This window comes from Mobula hypostoma, chromosome 4, assembly GCF_963921235.1.
Source record: "Mobula hypostoma chromosome 4, sMobHyp1.1, whole genome shotgun sequence".
NCBI classification, from domain to species: domain Eukaryota; kingdom Metazoa; phylum Chordata; class Chondrichthyes; order Myliobatiformes; family Myliobatidae; genus Mobula; species Mobula hypostoma.
Genome location: NC_086100.1, coordinates 178,923,086 through 178,939,878, shown reverse-complemented (window position 1 = coordinate 178,939,878; position 16,793 = coordinate 178,923,086). Strand labels below are relative to the sequence as shown.

General features: G+C 45.9%; 2 protein-coding genes across 5 annotated transcripts in view; one reads left to right on the top strand and one right to left on the bottom strand.

The window, feature by feature from the left end:
• mavs (mitochondrial antiviral signaling protein) overlaps positions 1-2,491 on the bottom strand; it is a 69,858-nt gene extending 67,367 nt beyond the window's left edge. For 3 of the 4 annotated variants that reach the window (XR_010017770.1, XR_010017769.1, XM_063047087.1), the window contains exon 1: positions 1,786-2,491. The gene's annotated coding sequence lies outside the window, so the exon portion shown is untranslated. The remainder of the gene's footprint in view (positions 1-1,785) is intronic. The other variant, XM_063047088.1, reaches the window with a different exon arrangement.
• Positions 2,492-2,513: 22 nt separating this feature from the next.
• Positions 2,514-16,793, top strand: part of ptpra (protein tyrosine phosphatase receptor type A) — a 257,136-nt gene continuing 242,856 nt past the window's right edge. The window contains exon 1 of the mRNA XM_063047091.1: positions 2,514-2,531. The gene's annotated coding sequence lies outside the window, so the exon portion shown is untranslated. The remainder of the gene's footprint in view (positions 2,532-16,793) is intronic.

Here is a 16,793-nt window from a genome sequence, read left to right as displayed (position 1 = left end):
TGAAATGGGGGAGATACGTTTGAGAGCAGAGTTGATGGTGGAGGAAGGGAAGCCCCTTTCTTTAAAAAAGGAGGATATCTTCTTCATCCTGAAATACAATGTTTGAAAATGCATGGTCATGCACTTTGGTAGAAGAAACAAATGTGCAGACTATTTTCTAAATGGGGAGAAAGTCCAAAAATCTGAGATGCAAAGGGACTTGGGAGTCCTTGTGCAGAACACCCTGAAGGTTAACTTGCAGGTTGAGTCGGTGGCAAGGAAGGCAAATGCAATATTAGCATTCATTTCAAGAGGTCTAGAATACAAGGGAGGGATGTGATGCTGAGGCTTTATAAGGCACTGGTGAGGCCTCATCTTGAGTATTGTGAACAGTTTTGGGCCCCTCATCTTAGAAAAGATGTGCTGGCATTGGAGGGGTGTCAGAGGAGGTTCACAAAAATGACTCAGGGTATGAAAGAGTTATTATACGAGGAAGATTTGATGGCTCTGGGCCTGTACTCGCTGGAATTTAGAAGGATAAGAGGGGCTCTCATTGAAATCATTCAAATGTTAAAAGGCTTCAATAGAGTTGATGTTGAAAGGATGTTTTTTAAAGAAAGGTGGGAATAGGACAAGAGGGCACAGCCTCAGAATAGAGGGGTGTCCATTTAAAACAGAGAGGCAGAGAAATTCCTTTAGCCAGAGGGTGTTGAGATTGTGGAATTTATCACCACAGACAGCGGCGGAAGCCAAGTCATTCGGTGTATTTAAGGCAGAGCTTGATAGGTTCTTCGTTGGACACGGCATCAAAGGTCACAGGGAAAACTGCTGGGAATGGGGCTGAGGAGGGAAAAAAAGGGATCAGCAATGATTGAATGGTGGAGTAGAAGTGATGAGCCAAATGGCCTAATTCTGTTCATGTCTTATGGTCTTATCTGTTACCCCATGGTGGAGTCTCCTCAAGGTATGCCTACCCCGAAGAAGTTTAAATATTCATATTGTAAACACACAGTGGTGATGTGAACTCTTTGTAAACATGTACTACCAGCCAAGAGAGAGGAGATGCAGTTTGCAGCCTTTCCATGACATGCCTACAGGCATGAATGAGCAGCTCAAAAGAACAACTGACCAGAAAGTAGAGACACAAGAGATTCTGGGATCTTGAGCAACAGCCACAAAATGCTGGAGGAACTCAGCAAGTCAGGCAGCATCTATGAAGGGAAATAAAATAATCAACTGTTTATTCTCCCCCCCCCCATTGATGCTGCCTGACCTGCTGAGTTTCTCCAGCATTGTGTGTGTGTTGGCCAGGATGTAGACTTGGATCCATTGTGACACCATGTATTGGTACTTCACCACGGGAAATGGTCACAAAAATATTTAGATACTGTAGCAATTTTCCCTTTCAGAAACTATCATTTGTTTTCATAATCCAGCTTTGTTGCACTGGATCCTGGTTTTCCACAGCTGATCAGACACATACACTCACACTCACTCCCTTCAACAGAGGATCAGATAGCTGATCATCAACCAGGAACCGTGTGGTAAAAAAGCGATTCAAATCCAGGAAGTTGTTGTCGAACAGTCAACCCAAAAACTAATCTGGATTTCCTCCCAGACCAAATCGGAAATAACCTTCCTGTGTTTCTTTAAATTGTATTAAATAAATTTAAATATAACACAACATCCAAATAGTTGGCAGAGTGCAGCAGGAGACACGTCAGGGCTCACTTCTGGTGGAAGGAACAATGTCTGCCGGATATAAACAGGCCGATGTCTGGCACAGGTAATATTTACTGCGCTCACCTGATGCTTTAAGACCTTTCTCATCCAAATTGGTGGTGCATGGAAAGATTCCGCTTAACCGCTCGATCCCGGCGTGTTGGATCAAATGAGAACGCTGTTAAAGAAGCAAACCTTCGGCTGCTAAGCGAGGGTGGCCTTTGCCCCTCTACCAACTGGTCCGCCCACTCACCGCTCAACCCTGTGTTGCCTTTAAAGCCTGCGCCAACTTTGCCGACCAGGACCCGAATCGGCCCCGCGCTCGCCCTGGTGTAGTTCCAAGTCTCCGGTTCGGTCGTTCTCTTGCCCCGGATCGTCGAATGGCAGCCAGCTCTCTCACATTCGCTGCTCGTCTCACCATTCACAGACCGGCAGTCCCTTCGCTGCAAATCATGATACAAGTCCGGGCAGCCGGAAAACGTTGAATGGTGCATGGGAGCAAGAGAGCTGCGGCAGGGCTAACGCGCGCAGGCGAACTTCCAGGCAGAATGCACTCTATCCTTCCGCCCCATTCAGACCCTCAACTCTCTGATCCTTCACGCCGTGATGACATAACTATTGTTGGCAGAATTTCGGATGGTGACGAGGAGGCGTGAGCTAGATCAACAGAAAGAAAATGTTGGAGGAACTCAGCAGGTCAGATGCTCTGGGAAATGATTGAACGCCGAGGTTTCCGGCCGGGACCCTTCTTCAGAACGGGAAAGGAAGAAGGAAGGCGCCAAAATACTAAAGTGGAGGGAGGGGAAGGAGGACTAGCTAGATGAAGCCAGGTGAGTGGGAACGGTAAAGGACTGGAGAAGAAGGACAGGGTAGTGGAGCATTGGAGAAAGGGACGATGAGGGCACTATGGGGGGGGGGCAATTGGCAGGTGCAGAGAAGAGTTAAGCGGTCAAAGTGGGGTATAGAAGAAGAGAGAAGGGGGAGGGAGCAAAAAAAAAATTACCAGAAGGAGATAATGATGTTCATGCCATCGGGTTGGAGTGTACCCAGACAGAACATGAGGTGTTGCTCCTCCACCCTGAGGACGGCCTCATCGTGACAAAAGAGGAAGGCTGACGTGTTGGAGTGGGAATGGGCATAGAAATTAAAATAGTTTGCCACTGGGAAATTACACTTTTGCCAGAAGCGGCAGAGGTGCTCTCCAAAGCGGTCCCCTCAATTTACGTCGGGCCTCACCAATGTAGAGGAGGCCACATCAGGAGCACCAGATACAATAGACGACCTCAGCAAATTCTCAGGTGAAGTGTTGCCTCAGCTGAAGGACTGTTGGGCCCTGAATGGAGGTGAGGGAGGAGGTAAATGGGGATGTGTAGCATCACTGGCACTTGCAGGGATATATACCAGTAGGGGAGGGACAAATGGACAAGTGAATCACTGAGGGAGCGAACCCTGGGGAAAGTGGAGAGTGTGTGTGTGTGTGTGGGGGGAGGGTAAAGACCTGTTTGGTGGTAGGATATCGTTGAAGGTGCAGAAGTTGTGGCAAATGATGTGTTGGATGCGGAGGCTTATGGGGTGGTAGGTGAGCACAAGAGGAACTTTATTCCTGTTAAGGCAGCAGGAAGATGGGTGAGCGCAGATGTCCAGGAATAGATGTGATGTGGGTGAGGGCAGCTTCAATGGTAGAGGAAGGGAAACTCCATTCTTTGAAGAAGGAGGACTCCCTGATATCCAGGAAAGGGATGCTACATCCTGAGAATGGGCGGCAATGAAGGAACTGAGAAAGGGGAATACCGTTCTTACAGGAGACAGGGTGGGAAGAGGTATAGACAAAATAACTGTGGGAACCAGCTGGTTTATATAAGATATCAGTAGACAGTTTGTCTCCAGAGATGGAGACAGAGTGATTGAGAAAGGGGAGCAAGGTATCAGAAATAGACCAAGTGAATTTAAGGGCAGGATGGAAATAGGAAGCAATGTTGATGAAATTAATGAGCTCAGCATGGGTGCTTGAATCAGCACCAATGCAGTTATTAATGTAGCACAGGAGGCATTGGGGAGCGTTACCAGGGAAGGTTTGGAACATGGACTGTGCTATGGAGCCAAAAAAGAGGCAGGTATAGCTGGGGCCCATGGTTACCCGTTGAGTTTGGAGAAAGTGGGATGAACGGAAGGAGAAATTGTTGAGGGTGAGGACCAGTTCTGCCAGACAGAGGAGGGTGGTGGTGAGGGGAACTAGTTGGGTATTTTGTTGAGAGAGAAACAGACAGCTTTAAGGCCTTCTTGATGGGGATAAAAGTGTATGGGGACTGGACATCCATGGTTAAAGTGAGGCAGTCAAGGCCAGGGAATTGAAAGTTTTTGAGGAGATCAAAAGCATTTGAAGTATCATGGAACACACATCAAAGTTGCTGGTGAACGCAGCAGGCCAAGCAGCATCTATAGGAAGAGGCGCAGTCGACGTTTCAGGCCGAGACCCTTCCTTCAGTTAGTCCTGACGAAGGGTCTCGGCCTGAAACGTCGACTGCGCCTCTTCCTATAGATGCTGCTTGGCCTGCTGCGTTCACCAGCAACTTTGATGTGTGTTGCTTGAATTTCTAGCATCTGCAGAATTCCTGTTGTTTGAAGTATCATGGATATAGGCGGGAAGGGACTGAACCGAGAGGTATAGAATGGTGTTAAGGTATGCAGACATGAGTTCAGTGGGGTAGGAACAGGCAGAGACTATGGGTTTACCCAGGCAGTCAGGTTTGTAGATCTTGAGTAGGAGGTAGAAAGGAGCAGGGACGGGTAAGGGAACTAGTCAGTTTTCCAGCGTTCATGAGATTCGAAATCGTGTTGGATCCTGAGTGGGGTCCTTTTCAAGGAGTCAGTGGGAGGTATCTGAGGGTTGCCACATGTTCTCGACAAGGTCGGGGGCAGTCAAATGCACTACATCAGCACCCCTTTGTCTGTGGATTTGATGGTGCGTTCAGAGGGGGGGAGGGTTCAAGGAGGAGTGAGGAGTACTGGAGTCTTGTTGGTGTCTTGTTGGCAATTAGAGAAGAGAAGATCCAGAACAGGCAGGGAACTAGTGCAGGGTGTCCAAGAAGAGGAGGAGGGTTGGAGATGGCAGAAGGGGTTATCAGTGCAGGGTGGGGAATCCTTGCCAAAGAAATGGGCTGAGAGACGGATGTGATGGAAGAAGAGCTGTCCATCGTGACGAGCACAGAACTCTCTGGTGTGCTGCTGAAGGGGGACAAAGGTAATGTCCTTGTTGAGGACAGGACATTCTGCCTCAGAGAGGGGAAGCTTGGAGGGAATGATAAAGACATGGCAGGGATTAAAACTGGGATCAGAGGGGAGAGGGGAGTTGATGGCATCGGAGGAGGGTTGATCAGCTGGTTGAGTCATGTTGCAACAACAACCTTGTACTCATCATCAGTGAGACCAAGGCATCTGGTTTAAAATCCGGTTTAGGATGGTGCAACCGAACACGTGCAACAGCTCACTGGTGGTCCAAGAGGCAAGGAATTTGACTAAAAACATTACTAATAACACCTTTTCTGAAGTAATTTGTGGTCAACTATCATCGCAAACAATGAAGAAGCAAGCAGAGGCGAAGCTGATTTGAAGGAGGGGCCATGCGGGTACATCGCAGTATGTTCAAAACGTGGTTTGCAGACGGAGTTGGTGTCACTGTTGGAGTTGGAGTGACCATTTGGAGAGGAGTCGATGTGGAAAGTTCTCAATGTCCGTCCACTTAACCTGGGTGCGAGGTTGGATCACTCCAAGCGCCAGGCCGATTTGCTGATATCGAGAATGGTTTTGGGCTGTGTGGCCCAAGCGTGTTGCTGTGCCAGCATCCGGGTCCTGGACTGAGCACTGGCTGATTGGTAGGAGGCAGCAAGTGGGAATAAAAGGATCCTTTTCTGGTTGGCTGCCAGTAAGTAGTGGTGTTCCGCAGGGATCAGTGTTGGGAACCACTTCTTTTTATGCTGTATATAAATGATTTAGATGATGGAATAATGGCTTTGTTGCCAAGTTTGCAGATGATACGAAGATTGGTGGAGGGGCAGGTAGTGTTGTCAACAGGTAGGGTGAAGAAGGACTTAGACAGATTAGGAGAATGGGCAAGGAAGTGGCAAATGAAATACAATGTTGGAAAATGCATGGTCATGCACTTTGGGCGGACTATTTTCTAAACGAGGAGAAAATCCAGGAGTCTGAGATGCAGAGGGACTTGGGAGGCCTTGTGCAGAACAGTCGAAGGCAAAGTCTGGCCGGAGCCTTTGTGGCCCACCAGGCCGGTGCTTATGCCGGTGGCGTGAAGCGACTGAGAGTACGAGACTCCCCCCTGGATAGGACGCCAGTCTATCTGCTGGGTGGACTGGAGCAGTGTGTGGTTAAGTGCCTCGCTCAAAGACACAACACGCTGCCTTGGCCAAGACTCTAACCCACGACCTTCAGATCGTGAGCCCAACACCCTAACCACTTGGCCATGCCTGAAGGTTAACTTGCAGGTTGAGTCGGTGGTGAGGATGGCAAATGCCATGTTAGCATTCATTTCAAGAGGTCTAGAATACAAGAGCAAGGATGTGATGCTGAGGCTTTATAAGGCACTGGTGAGGCCTCACCTTGAATATTGTGAACAGCTTTGGGCCCCTCATCTTAGAAAAGATGTGCTGGCTTTGGAGAAGGTCCAGAGGAAGTCCACAATACGGTAGTGATTTTATGTATTGCACAATACTGCTGCCGCAGAAGAAACCGAATTTCATGACGTCTGTAAGTGATAATAAACCTGATTCTTATACGTCTCTGTTGTGGACTGAGATTGGGAAGGAGGCAGGGAGAGGGGAATCATGGTTGGGAAAAGGGGACGGGAGAGAGGGTGGAGCGGGAAGCACCTGAGGGACATTGTGCAATGATCAATAAACCAATTGTTTGGAATCAAATTACCTTGCCTGGTGTCTCAAGGCTGGGTGTGTCTGCACCCTCACCACATGCCCGCCCCCCTCCACCCTGGCACTCTTTCTCTGCCACCTGTCCCACGCTTCTCTCATGGTGCTCCACCTTTGCCATTCATAACATCCTTTGCTCCTGCCAGATTTACGAACTCATTTTCCACTCCACATTGACAAATACTTACTGTGCAAAAGTCTTTGCCACCCTAGCTACATTTATATGCCAGAGAGTTTTGCACAGGACTGTATGTCAGTGACATTCCACCGGATTCTTATTCTGATTCTGATTCTGACTCTGGGTGGCCCAGGGACATTCATATCTCCCACTAATAAAACCTGTAATTTGTACAATTATGGGTAGTTCTTTATATACCTGCCCTTAAGTCCCTGCAGTACCACTATCATACCCTGTATATTTCACAGACATACTATTCATTCTACTGATATTCATATCCAAGTACAGTATGTTATGTTTTTATATATCTATAGCAATCTATAAGGTCAGTGCTAATCCCCATGGTACACCACTTGTTACAGATTTCCAGTCAGAAAAACACCTGTCCACCATTACCCTCTGGCTCCTCTGACACAGCCAATTTTGGATCCAGTTTACCAATACTTCATGGATTGCTTGTGCCTTAACCTTCTGGATGAGCCTATCATGTGAGATTGTCCAAAGCCTTACTAAAGTTCATATTTTAAATAACATCTGCTGCCTTTCCTTCAACAATCTCCTCAGTTAACTCCTCAAAAATTAAAGTCAGATTTGTGAGATATGGTTTACTCTGCACAAAACCATATCAACTTATCCTAATCACTCTCTGCCTGTCTAATTGAGACAAATCTTGTCTCAGGAACTTCTTCAGTATCTTACCTACCACCGGGGCTGTAGTTTCCTATTGCCCTTTTTGAGCAAGGGGATAATGTTAACCATCCTAGAGCCTTCTGTAGAAGCAAAAATCTCTGTCAGAACTCCTGTGATCTTCTTCCTTGCTTCGTTTAGCATCCGGAGATAGATCCTGGCTGACCCTGGGGACTTATTCACCCTAGCGCGCTCTAATATCTCTAATACTTCCTCCTTTCTGATACAGGATATGTGTACTTTTATCTTCCCATGCTAGGGAGGGGCTGCTATCCTAAAAAATCAAATCAAATCAAATTCAAATTTAATTATCATTTATCCACACATGATTACAGCTGAATGAATCAGCATTCCTTTCTAGCCAAGTTGCAAAACTTGATGGTGCATTTTCCAGCAGTCTGTAGACCAACACATGCTGGTCGGGCATCAGGGGGAAGTACCAACTAGAGAGGCCAGCCCCCAACTGAGCATGAGCCCCACACTACAGACCTCCAGTATCTCCTCTGCTGGTCTGCAGCATCAGGCAAGCCCACGGCTTGGTGCTTTGTCCTCGCTACAAGTAAGGCCATGCAGCTCCCCCACCATCTGTCGTGCCATGGAAAAGGAAACCATTCCTGCAGCATCTTACATTATCAATGTCCAACAGGGTCTTGCAATCACAAGAGAAGCGCCCAAGAAAATCATCCATGGTTACACTGCACACCACTTTCGCACACCAACTCCGATGCCTTCCTGTAGCAGGCAGCTCACTGATGGGGTAGATCTGCAGTACCTAAAGTTCTGGGAGCCCTTTGCACTTGTAAAGTTGACATTTAAAAAAGAAAAAAAAAACCAGCAACACACATCAAAGTTGCTGGTGAACGCAGCAGGCCAGGCAGCATCTCTAGGAAGAGCTACAGTCGACGTTTCGGGCCGAGGCCCTTCGTCAGGACTAACTGAAGGAAGAGCTAGCAAGAGAATTGAAAGTGGGAGGGGGAGGGGGAGATCCAAAATGATAGGAGAAGACAGCAGGGGGAGGGATGGAGCCAAGAGCTGGACAGGTGATTGGCAAAAGGGATATGAGAGGATCATGGGACAGGAGGCCCAGGGAGAAGGAAAAAGAGGATGGGCGGGGGAAAAAACCCAGAGGATGGGCAAGGGGTATAGTCAGAGGGTCAGAGGAAGAAAAAGGAGAGAGAGAGAGAGAGAAAAAGAATGTGTGTATATAAATAAATAACGGATGGGGTACGAGGGGGAGGTGGGGCATTAGCAGAAGTTAGAGAAGTTGATGTTCATGCCATCAGGTTGGAGGCTACCCAGACAGAATATAAGGTGTTGTTCCTCCAACCTGAGTGTGGCTTCAACTTTACAGTAGAGGAGGCCATGGATAGACATGTCAGAATGGGAATGGGACGTGGAATTAAAATGTGTGGCCACTGGGAGAAAAAAAACACCTTTGTCTTCCAAGGTGTACCCGCACGTGTTACCATCTTACTAGAAAAAATATCTATCATGATTTTCAATAATGCAAAATCCTATTTCCCATCGAATACTATGTTATGTGGAGAGGCATTTCTAAGGAATGTTTTTCTCTCAACAGTAATGATTGTATCGTAGCTGCTGCTGTGTTGTGGTAGCCTCTGCCTTTCAGTTTCCAAAGCAAATCTCTTAAATGACCAGCAGCTGTGTTTGAAGACACAAGTAACTACAGATGCTGGTCCCCTTCCAGCTTTCACTTTGAATGGGGATGCACACTTTTTAAACTCATATCAAACATAGGTTTAACGAGATAACTCACTACAAGTATACACGGCCATTTAGGTTTACAATTTTCTGACCTTGCTTCAGCGATCTTGAGGGTAAATAGTATGGAAAATACTTAAAGAAGAAGCCACGAGACAGTAAACTGAACTTAATGGTGCTAAAATAAAACACCCAAACTCTGCATGTCTCAATAAATCTGTTAAAATAGGCAAAATTTATTTGCATTTATTTAATTATTTTCCACACATCAATTCCGCAAAAGTTCATTATATTCCATTTCCTGGATTTTTGGGTGGTGATTTGTGAATTCCGTAAGGGTGTATTTCTGTAACCAGAAAGGCATAATTCAGGAGATGGCTTTAACCCTCCTTTAACTCTCCAGTCTCCATGTGCTTCTGCCTTGTAAAACAAATGAGAACTCTTCACTTTGGAACTCACGCATATTCTATGGCCTGTGCATATACTGTCTCTTGTCCCTGAGAGGACCTGTCCCTTTCTTCACTCCCCCATGCTTCTCATCATAAAGGTTTCAGGATTCTCCTTACTCCTACTTGTCAAGGACACTTCATGACCCCTTTATGCCCTAATTTCTTTCTTAAAAAATTCAAATTCAAGCTTAATTATCATTCAACCATACATGAATACAGCCAAATGAAACAGCGTTCCTCTGGGGGCTAAAGTGCGAAACATACACAGCACATTCAAAAAACATAGCCACGCAAAAAGACACATATATAGTCCAAGACCCTGTGTGACATGTCCCGCAATTTGATTGTACAGATTCCCGGCAGCATGCAGCTACTGCAATCCAGCCTGTCATCCACCGATTGAACACCAAAGGCAGCACTGATTGGAGAGGCCAGCCTCCAATCGAGCATGGGCGCCACACTACACTGCCTTCGTTGTCACTCTCCTTGACTGCAGCAGCAGGCAAGCCCGCAGCTTGAGGCCCAGTCCTCACAACAACCGAAGCCATGCAGCTGCCATGCTGCCTGTCGCGCCAGCAAACAAGGGAAACAGGCCTGCAGCATCTTACATTATCAAGGTCTTGCGATCGCAAGGGAAACATCCAAGACAATCACCCACGGTTACACTGCACGCCGCCTTTATGCACCAATTCTGATGCCTCCGATTAGCAGGCAGCAATACAGTCTGCATGCAGATCTGCTCCTCCAACACACCAGTCAGCTCTGCTGACACCCCAGGCAGCTCCTCCGATCAACAAGCTGCTTACTGATGGGGTAGACCTGCAGTACAAAGATCTTGGAGCCCAGCACCATCTTGTGATCATAAGAAACACATTTAACCAAGAGAAGAAAACCTTTGGTTGACCCCCGAGAGGGTGCCATCTTACCCCAGCAGTAAGAAATATTTCCAATATCCCCTATAAATGATTCATTTGATAAATAATTGCAATACTTGAAACATGTTTTCTTCTTTTCCTTAATCAGACGTTCAATATCCTTCATTAACTAGGTTTTCTAAACTTACACCTCTGCCTCCTGCTCATTCAGGAATTTGTTGACTCAAATACTTATCAGGTTTAAGTGCCTACGACCTATCAGGAAGGAAGATCCCTTTTGGAGCAATGACCAGTGTTCCATAACGACCAGCGTTCCATAAGCTTCAAGGTAGTCATGGGAAAAGATGAAGTTATACTTTGAATTTGGGCTTTAAAAGGGGAGGTGGGGAAGATAAATTCAAGACTGAAGCTTGTTCAACATGTACATTAAAACATAATGAAAAGAGTCGTTTGCGTGAACAACCAAGGGTGTACTGGGTCAGCCTGCACAAGTCACGTCACATTCTGGCGCCAACATATCATGCCCACAATTCTTGGCAGAACAACACAGAACACAACAAGCAACAAAACAACAATGGGTAAACGAGCCCCAATCCTTCCTCCCACTCAGACCCATACACAGTTCTCTAACCCCAAGACAGGCCGCCTTCGTCGGCCTCCAGCCTCAACTGGACTTGGATTCGGACTTGGACAAACAGTCATTGGGCCTTCAACTACCGCAGCAGACTTGTGAAGGTTTGCATCCTCAGTAGATATAGCAGAGCTACATTGAGAGCAGCTGCTAAAGGGGAAAGAACATCTGATAAATGAACACACATCAAAGTTGCTGGTGAACGCAGCAGGCCAGGCAGCATCTCTAGGAAGTGGTACAGTTGACGTTTCGGGCCGAGACCCTTCGTCAGGACTAACTGAAAGAAGAGCTAGTAAGAGATTTGAAAGTGGGAGGGGGAGGGGGAGGTCCAAAATGATAGGAGAAGACAGGAGGGGGAAGGATGGAGCCAAGAGCTGGACAGTTGATTGGCAAAAGGGGTGTGAGAGGATCATGGGACAGGAAGCCTAGGGAGAAAGAAAAGGGGGAGGGGGGAAACCCAGAGAATGGGCAAGGGGTATAGCGAGAGGGACAGAGGGAGAAAAAGGAGAGAGAGAGAGAAAAAAAGAATGTGTGTATATAAATAAATAACGGATGGGCTACGAGGGGGAGGTGGGGCATTAGCGGTTTGAGAAGTCAATGTTCATGCCATCAGGTTGGAGGCTGCCCAGACAGAATATAAGGTGTTGTTCCTCCAATCTGAGTGTGGCTTCGTCTTTACAGTAAAAGAGGCCTTGTATCTGATAAATGAGATGTGTTTAAAAACAAGATAGGAGAGTTCAGAGTCAACATGCTCTTGACTATTTTACATAATAGTACTTGGTTAATCTTTAATGATTTCCGGAATTTTGATGGAAGTGCTGCATTGCAGTAATGAAAGATTATGGAGTAGAAGGAAGCATATTGGCACGGATAAGAGATTAACTGGAAACAAGGAGTCGTATAATGGGCCTCTTTCTGGTTGGCAAGATTCAACAAGTAGTGGGCCCTTGGGGCCTTTGATGAGTTTCAGTTTTTATAATTTCCATAAATGACTCAGATGAAGCGTGCTAAATTTTCAGCTGACACACACGTGGCTGGTTGAACAGCAGATAGGAGACTACAGAGGGATATAGATAGGTTAGGGGAATAGGCAAGCATCTGGCAAATGATGTATAATGTGGGATAAATGTGCAATCGTCCACTTTGACAGGAAAAGCAAAAAGTTAAATTGGTTTGTTATTGTAATATGTACTGAGGTACAGTGAAAATCTTTGTCTTGCAGGCCATCCTCTACAAATCATTTCATTACAATGTTTAAAGTAGATTTGTATTCAAAGTATGTATATATTATACAACCTTGAGATTCGTCTCCTAAAAGTTAGACATGAAACAAAGAAACCCAGAAGAACCCACTTAAAAAAGACCATCAAACACCTAATGTGCCAAAAAAAAAATCATGCAAACAATGAACGCAAGTAAATTGCTTTCTGAACTGAATCCACAAAGAGAGTCCTGTCCACAGACCCTTAGTTCAGCGCACAGCAGGCCAGCGAGCTGAACCAGCCTGTTCCCAGCCTCTGATCCCTACACCCTGACCCTTCCAATCTGGCCGGTCATCCAAGCATTGGGTTCAGTTGCTCCAACAGGCCCTGAGGCCTGGATCCCATCGCCTCCAATTCGGCACGGTGCTTAAATCGATCAAATTTTGGGTCTTTCCTTGCTGCCTCACCTTGCCATGCTTCTGCCACATTGAATTACCTCCAAGTCCAAAGGGAAGTTACAAACTATTGCTTGAGATGATCGTTTGCCAGAAAACAGAGTGATTAACAAAGTATTTATTTGTTTTCCTTATTTCATCAACCTCTAGCCAGAAGTTGCTGAGATTCATCAGCGCCATCTCAAACCTTTAGAACAATATATTGAAGTAAAGGGGAAACAATAATATAATGTAGAATAAAATATAACAGTTACAGAGAAAGTGCAGTGCAGAAACACGATACGTTGCAAGGCTACAACAGACATCCCACCTCTCACAGAAGTTCCGGGAGTCTCCCGCATATGAATAGTGGCTCCCTGATGCCCGCAAATTATATACAATATCATGGAAATCAATTTTTTTGAGAGTGAGCGAGTGAGAGAAAGCAAGCGAGAGAGCGCGCGAGCGAGAGAGCAAGCAAGCGAGAGCGCGAGAGAGAAAGCAAGCAAGAGAGAGAGTGCGAGAGAGAAAGCAAGCGAGAGAGAGAGCAAGTGAGCAAGCAAGAGAGAGAGCAAGAGAGCAAGCAAGCGAGAGCGCGAGAGAGAAAGCAAGCGAGAGAGAGAGCAAGCAAGAGAGAGCGCGTGAGAGAGAAAGCAAGTGAGAGAGCAAGCAAGCGAGAGTGCAAGAGAGAAAGCAAGCGAGAGAGAGAGCGTGAGAAAGAAAGCAAGCGAGAGCATGCACGCGTGAGAGAGAGAGCGAGAGCACGCCATGGCGGAGTGTTCCAAAAAGAGGAAAATATAAAACGTATGTCATCCCAGACTACACTAAAGTGTACCCCTGCCTAATAGGGGTCAAAAATAATGACAGTGTTGCTCGCTGCACTGTTTGCAACAGTGACTTTTCTATTGTCCATGGTGGGTTAAGACTGTAAAAGACATGTTGAGGTGAGTTTAACAGGTGTCATCCGTTCATTAGCATAGCTAACGTTATTTAAACTAGCTGGCTGGTTGCTAAGGAGCTACTGTATTGCAGACATCCCACCTCTCCCGGAAGTCTCCTGCAAATTGATGGTGCTACCTCCCTGAAATCAGGTTTTGCAGGGTGGGATGTCTGCTACAATGAGGTAGATTATGTTGGCTGCTTTACTGAGACAGTGAGAAATGCAGACAGAGTCCATGGAAGGGAGGTTTTTCTCCCTGATTTGCTGAGCTATGGCCACAACTCTCTGCAGTATCAGGCAGAGCAGTTGACATGGGTGATGTTCACTAATAGGAACTTGAAGCTCTCAACTGTCTTGACCTCAACACCATTGACGTAGACTGGAGCATATGCACCACACGCTTCTTGAAGTCAATGACCAGCATGTTTGTTTTTCTGACATTGAGGAAAGGTTGTTGTCATGACACCATATCCTTTCTGTACTCCGGCTCATGGTTATTTGAGATGTGGACCATGACAGTGGTATCATCTGCAAACCTGCAGATGGAGTTGGAGAAGAGTCTGGCCACACATTCGTAAGTGTACAGGAAGTAGAGTTGGGTGCTGAGGACACAGCCCTGTGGGGTAGCAGTGCTGAGGATAATGGCGCAGGAGGTATTGCTGTCTGTCCTTATGGATTGTGGTCTCCTAGTCAGGAAGTCAAAGATGCAATTGCAAAGCTAGGTGTTGAGATTTTTTTGAAAAGAGAAAGGCATCATTTCAAGGGTGAGCGATTGCATAGCTCCAAGATTTAGAGTAATCTGGTTTGAAGAAGATGGAATCAGTGAACAATGTGACCAAAGGTGACATTCTTCTGACAGTTCAAGAAGCTACTTCTTTTACTTCTTCTTTCTGCTACTTTGGAGCCCTTTTTTTACATTTCGATGGTGCGCTTTCAGTGTGATTGAGTGACCTGTCACTTTACTGTCTCCAAGGGAGTTCAGTGAGGCTTCGAGTGGAGTATGTGGCCTGGAGTATGGGCGTGAGCCCATGATCAACTCGATTTCTCAGTAATCTTGCTGACTAAAGCATTGAGCAAGAATGAAAACAGTGAGGACGAGAGTGGACGGTAGCATCTGCCTGTGTTTAACTAGTCTCTGTCTCACTGGCTGCTGCCTGTGGAAGGTGCCTGCGTTGACCAGTCTCTTTATCCCTCTCGCTCGATTCTGCCAGAGCATGGTACCAGTCTCTTGGGTCAGGCAAGGTTTAATCAATGTGGTTTGTGGATTGTACTCTGTAATGTTGTGTTTCTGGTTACTTGTTTTATTTATTGCTATTTTGTGTTACTGTGATTGGGTCAGATTGTTTTACTGTGATCTGTGGCCTGCAGTCAACGAATGACAGATGGTTAAATTGAACAGAACTGAACTAAACTGAATATTCCTCGACTGTTTCAATGTCTTTGTGATGTTTTATATTCTGTGTTTTTCACTCATTCTTTGCCGCTTGTGCAATTTGTTCCTGTTTGTTGGGTGTTCAATGCTTTCTTTGAACAGGGTCCATGGTGTTTCTTTGTTTTGTGGCTGTCTGTGGGAAGACGAATCCCAGGGTTGTATACTGCATACATACTTTCATAATAAATGTACTTTGAATCTTTTGCCCTTATGTGCACTGCTATATGGAGGTGCAGCATAATTAGGAAAGCAACAGAATGTTATCATTTATTTTTGAAGATGGAGGGCATAGGTGAGACCATATCTAGAGTTCTGTGTACAGTATTTGTTTTCTTGTATAAGAAGGAGGTTGATGTATTGCAAACAATCTAGAGACGGTTACTGGACTGTTACTTAGAATGTCAGACATCCCACCTCTCCCAGAAGTTCCGAGTGTCTCCCGCATATCGATAGTGGCTCCCTGAAATTATATACAATATCCTGGAAATAGATTTTTTTGAGAGGAAGCGGAAGAGCGAGCATCCTGATCGGTCTCACTTCGTGCTAAGAATGGTCCCCAACCACCGGGCCGCGAGGAAACTATATGAAACGATATGAGTCAGCTGCACCTCTCCTCATTCCCACTGTTGAACTTGAATGCACGCGAGATCATTGCACACGCGTCATCCATGTCAGCGTGGGAAAAAGATCAACTCCTCGAGCTTGACAGTGGGCTGAAAAGTATGTTTGACATAACACCTCTGCCGGCATTCTGGGTCAAAGTCAAGGCTGAATATCCTGAGATAGCCACGGAAGCACTGAAAACGTTGCTTCCATTTCCAACATATCTCTGCGAAGCGGGGTTTTCTGCAATGAATGCAACGAAAACTAAATTGCGGAATAGACTGGGCACAAGGAACCACCTTCGAGTATCGCTGTCTCCCATCACCCCTCGATGGCACCATCTTCTTGCAGGAAAACAAGCCCAGGGCTCCCACTGATTTGGTGATATTGGTGTGTAGCAATGATTTTATATGTTCATACGGGGAAAATATGCGCTGTGTGTTTAATATCCAAACGTTACTTAAAATGTTATGATGCTATTGACTTATAATTGACTTATCACCTATATTCCGTTCGTGATTAACACCCCCGCCCCCAGTCGGCCGGTCCGCAAGAATATTGTCAATATTAAACCGGTCTGCAGTGCAAAAAAAGGTTGAGGACACCTGCTAGGTAGACCTATCAGTTTTCTCTGTGGGTGGGCTTTACAGTCGACCTCAAAAATAATGACAGTGTTGCTCGCTGCACTGTTTGCAACAGTGACTTTTCTATTGCCCATGGTGGGATAAAATGTAAAAGACATGTTGAGGTGAGTTTAACAGGTGTCATTCGTTCATTAGCATAGCTAACGTTATTTAAACTAGCTGGCTAGCTGCTAAGGAGCTACGCTATTGATGTCCTACGTGATGAGGCCAAACTCCCTGTAGACTTGCTTAAAGTTGCAATAGAATAAACATGATAATATAATGTAAGTACATATTTTAATGTCACATTTTCTGCATATACCCAACTTGGTTTACAGATTGGACAAAATCAATAAACAAAGTATTACGTACACCCTTG